The following is a 6,000-nucleotide window of genomic DNA, read 5'->3' as shown; positions in this document are numbered from 1 at the left end:
AAAATTCGTAAATGTAATGTATAGAAATCTCCGTTCTGGCAAATTTGCTCTTATATAAAAAGAAAGTCTTACATTAAAAAAATTTACTTTAGCATAATAGTATTTAAATTTAATATTTAAATGCATAACAATAATTACATATTAACTATATCGAGAAAAAAAGTAGTTCATAATGTTCTTTTTACTCTTATTAAATTTATATTAGCTATTAATGTTTATAAGCGGCCACGAGCAACAACAGAGAGATATTGAATTAAAATAAAAACAATTTCTTAAATAAACAATACACATGCTTAACGTTTTGACTGTACTTATATAGTCTTCGGAACGGATTACTACGATAGAAGAAGATAAATATAAAAAAACATGATAATTAATGTTCAAGTTTACATACTAAAACATTAAACATTAGTCTAGACTAAAACATTAAACAATCATCTAATAATATAAACAAAGTAAACAATAATAATCTAATTAAATCACAAATATAAAAACGCCAGAATAATCGAATAAAACCATAACAAGATAAATTTATATTTATATTGAGAAGTGGTAAAATTCCTTTTGTCAGGAAGAGAAGGTAAAGAATTATTAACGGAGGTATTCTGATTTAAAAGATCTTTAAAATATATATTTTTCAGGAACTTTTTATAGGGAAACGAAGAAAGTGAATAACGTTAAACTTTGCATGTTCTCTTCACCTTATTTTGAAAATTTATTTTTATTATTTAAGTAACAAAAATGTTCTTCTTTTCTGTTATATCCTGGTCACCATAAATGACAGACGGTGTAAATAATTCTAGCTGTTCTAGGTATCTGAAACGCAAAAAGCTAAAATTTTCTTATTCAGAAGAAGTATATGTGGCTATAGTCTGAACTAGAACTAAACCAATATTTCCATTCTAGGTTCTAGGCGGATTTTTTATCAAAAATATTATTAATCAATATTAAATAAACCATTTACGATCTGAGCTTAGATTTTATAGTAACCTAATAATATTTTTTATATATTATATTTACATATTTTTCCAACTTTAATCAACTATAATACGCGCCAATTAACTTGTCAGACTTACAACACAGCTCCTATTGGATTAATAAAATCCCCTCACACCCCTCTAATTAAATCGATTTAAATAATAGTAAAGAATTTACTACTCCAACAGGAGCTGTGTTGTAAGTCTGACAAGTTAATCAGCGCGCAATTTATTAAGATTGGAAAAAATATACGTGTAATTATACATAAAAAATATTATTAGGCTATTAAGATCCAAGCTCGGATCGTACACGGCTTATTTAATATTGATTGATTGTATAACGGTCACATAAAACGGTCTTATTTCTCTTATATTATTAAAAATCAGAATAATAAATTTATTTCGCCAGTGAATAGAATAACAGTTAAAGCAGCTCAAATCGACGACAAATATATAACGTCTTTACCGATATGAACATTGAAAAAACCGTGAGCCAACTCGCTTTGTCGGATTCACACAGCACTTTTTCGGATCAATCATCGAGACATTATTAATTTCGACCAACGCTTTTGATCAGAAGATGTAATTTCTAAATTAATAGTTTTAAATTTTATTAAAAATATTATTAAAAATATTATAACTTTTTTCAAAATTTTGTTAATAGAATGAGAATGTGAGCAATACCTTAACGAATTAATAATGCAAGGACATACAGACGTTATTACAACCATTCGAGAAAACTGTTCAACATTTTATGTGTTGCTGCAGAAAAAATTAGTAATGTCGGCGGACAAATTATACGCTAGTGACTAGTGCTGCTAGAAAAGATCGTAGTATTTTAAGGATACATGCTGTAGATGATATTGCTTGTCCCTCGCTTGCAGTTTGAAAATGTTTGATTATTAAAAACATTTGATTATTAAAATCTTACATTCAAAATAACGCTTATAGCAGATAAACAAAAATCTTGTCTGTATTTGACATCACACTTGTGAAAATTAAGCGTGTAAAAAATCTGCAAAAGAAATGTAAACGTGCAAAGAAACTATTGTCAATAACATCACACATACACACACAGAAGAAAATGTAAATAATTGATTTCTTTATTATTACAATAATTTGAATATAGAAATTATTTTGTACAATATGCTTTCTCACACTTATATGTATGTGATTAATAATAAAATATATTAATGACAAATAATAAATTACAAGAGCGTATTCTGGTTTGAAAGATCTTAAGGACGTTCTCCGGAAAATCGATTTTCTCTAGATTTTCTTGAAACTGTGAATATACATTAATTTATAGGTGTGCTTTATGTGTAGTATAAATTTTAGTACCTTTTGCGGTATTAAAAATCGAGATATTGAGCTTCAAAGTTTTAACTTTTAACACGGAATTCCTATTTCGAGGTATTGTGAAACAGACATTTTAATAAATTGTGAAGAAAGTTTTTTCTAAATGTTTTTGAAAGACTAGTATATGATGCTTTATATAAAAATAGAAATTAATAATATGCGATAAGTTTCAATACCCTTGCGGTACTCGTTTTCGAGAAATACTTGTATAAAGTACGCGATTTGAAGTTAACTTCTTATTTTTTATATGTAATATTTAGTAAATTAACTTTAGTATGTTGTAATCTAAAATTACAACGGGTAATTATTAAATTATTTATAATAAAATTATAGAATAGCCTTTCGAAAGACTTCGAGGAAATTGTCTTTCGAAAGACTCCTCAATTTACGCTGACGCGGACGCGGAAGTTCATCAAGCTTCCGCGTCAATCGAACTATTGCGATATGCATAAGAATGTGCGACAACGCATTTCGACAATCGCGGAACCGCGGAGTACAGCGAGATTGCGAATGCGCTCGGTCACTGACCGACCTCATTCGGGGGACCGTCGAACCCGGCAGAAAAAGCGCCGACAGGGCATAACTCAAAACAATATAAGGGACCGTCGAAGAAGCCGCGACGGAGAGTAATACACCGGAGACTCTGCCCGTGACCGTTCCCGTAAGTCGTGTCGCGAAGGTTTACATTATAACAAAGCGCGTGCGAGTTATAGTAATTGTGGAAGGCAAATACAAGTGTAAGTTAGTGAGTGTAAAAGGGGCGCTGAAATAAAGCTCCAATAGAAAGTAATACGAAGTGAAGTTCATTTAACGACGCCTACACCCCCGTTCCACCTGCGAACCCGACCGCTTCCTAGTCTGCCCGCCTGTGCCTACCGAGTCCCAACTCGTAAGGTCAAGAGATCCCGAAAATAATAAACGTTTTGCCGTAAGCCGTCACCAACCGGCGACGCGGCATAACATAATTTGGTGGCAGCGGTAGGATTGACCAAAGCACCAGGACAACCAGGAAAGACAACAGCAAGCGTGCCTAAGGTACGCAAATAAAGTCTACCAGTTAACGCTGAGTACGACTAACAAGGAAGGAAATAAGTACGGTGGAACATCTGTGGATTGACCAAGAATCAGATCGACCGGCGGAAATAACCAAGGTACAGAGCGACCAAGGTATCCATAACGGTACTGAGCCAAAAGGGATCGATCAAGGCATCCTCAAGGACACCAAAGGGCGAAAAGAAAATAAAAGGCCAACACCCAAGGCCAAGTGCAAACATCCAGAGGACCAGCGGACAACGCCAACGCAGCGGACGACGCCAAGCAGCGGACAACGCAGAAGCAGCGAACAACGAGAAGCAGCAACTGCGTTCGACAACCAGCATCTTACTTCACGCCAGGGCCAGCCGCAAACAACGGAGCCTGCGAGCGACCATGCGAGCCGTACTTCTAATGTAAGTCGAGAAAATTTAAAATTGTACTACGCGTGAATGTCGGGAGAAAATAGTCCTCCCCGAACGCCGATAGCCAATGCGTCGTGGTTAATCAACGAATTTTCACCACGGGTAAATAGTCCGCGCGCGACAACACAAGCGACTTTAGATAACGTTCGTGTAGCATTAGAAACGCGACACTCGGACAGCGAAACCGAGTTACCGGAAAACGTTGTTACTGAGCGCGAGTTTCCGTTTGGTGAGATTGACGAGAGTTTATTCTCAAACGACCCCATTGACCGGACGGACGAAAAACCGCGTAGAAGCAGACCATACGTTAGCCGAACCCCTAGCAGAGTATCCTTGCGACGAGAATTTTCATTAACCTCTTACGAGAGCGATATATTCGACCCTAGCGAATACTATCGGGAAAACGGCGAAGAGACACGAACGGAAAAACTCCTATTAGAAGAACGCACTCACACAAACCAGCCACAAGCGCAAGTTAAGGAAATTGAAATGGCACACGGAGAAAAAGTTACGGTTGCTACAACAGAATAATGCTGTTAATTTTCGCCCATCCATACAAAAGGGTTATGGAAACCATAGTACTCTGGAAGTGACCTATGGTTTCCATATGGTTTCCATATGGTTGCCCTAACCTTAGTGAGGGTAGCTACTATATGGATGTTACAACCATAATGAACAAATATTCACCCGACAAAAAAAATTATTTATTTCGAAATTTTATTACTATTTTTTAACTAAATTTGTTTCTTAAGATGCAGTCTATGATTATAAATATTTTCTCGTATTTAAAATACACATATAAAAACACACTTACCTTGGTGGGATTCGAATTCGGGACCTCTTGATCGTGAGCCAACTGCCTTACGTGGTAGACCACTTCTTAATTTAATGTTAGTGTTATATTTAGTCTACATATGTCAACCAGCGCAAATATATAATTTTTCAAAAATCATCTTAAGAAACAAATTCAGTTTAAAAAGAGTAATAAAATTTTGAATTGAATATATGATATAATATTTCTTATAATGTCGGGTGAATGTCAGAAACCAGTGTCGGCTCATTACGAAATTTTGTGTTCGTAAATATATTTATGAAAAAAGTATATTTATAAAGGCCTATCTACATAAAACGCAGAACGCGAGTCGCAAGACACACGCACAGTCTACATGTTAATCTAACCTCTATACACAAAGAGGTTAGATTGACATGTAGACTGTGTGTGTGCTTGCGACTCGCGTTCTGCGTCTTATGTAGATAGGCCTTAAAGTTAAAACATCCTTATCAAATCCACTTTATTCTATGCAGAAATTCTTTTGCGCGCGCAATGGAACTAAACTCTCAATCATGCAGTGCTTTAGTGCTGTACCGTGCAGCTATATCTTATGGATCTCTCAACCATAATAATTGTGCTGCAGACCACATAAGAGGGATAGCAATAATCCTTTGGTTGAGGCAACCATATACGAGGGTATTATAACCGAATGTTACGTATCGTAAGAACTACGGTTATGACAACTGTATAAATGGGCATATCTTAACAGCTACATTGAATGTAATATCAATTTAACTTGAATTTACATCCATTTCTCTTTTAATCATAGAGAACATTGTTGTAACAACCGTAACAATTTTCTCCGTGCACAGTCACAATCTGACGCACAGTACGCACCGCTATCTACGGAAACGCACGACGTAAGAGAAATATACAATTTATTACGGGAAATGCAGAAAATGCAAGAGGAATCGCGTATGGAAATGCGTGACGAAACGCGCGAATTACGAGAACAGTTAATAACACTAGAAAATAGTGCACGAAACGGCGACCAAGTAGGAGCCGGAAACGGAAGATATTCGAGCGAAAATTACGGACGGACGGAACACGATATAAGAAATCGGCGTAGTTCCTTACCGAATTCTATAACGTTAAAAGAAGCACGAAGCATGATCCCTGAGTTCGATGGGACGTCGCGACAAAAATTACAAGAATTTATAAACGCGTGCACATATGCGGTACATAATATACAGCCTACAGACGAAGAATCATTAGTACAGGCGATTTTATATACAAAATTAAAAGAAAAGGCAATGCAAGATTTTGAAACGCGAGATATACAAACATTCGCTCAATTAAAGCAACAATTAGAAGATTGCTATCAAGCCAAGCAGAGCACTACCCATTTGCAGATTGAGTTTAATACGCTCAAGCA

The sequence above is a fragment of the Temnothorax longispinosus genome, unplaced genomic scaffold (assembly GCF_030848805.1).
Source record: "Temnothorax longispinosus isolate EJ_2023e unplaced genomic scaffold, Tlon_JGU_v1 HiC_scaffold_16, whole genome shotgun sequence".
Taxonomy (NCBI): domain Eukaryota; kingdom Metazoa; phylum Arthropoda; class Insecta; order Hymenoptera; family Formicidae; genus Temnothorax; species Temnothorax longispinosus.
This window is presented reverse-complemented; position numbering follows the sequence as displayed.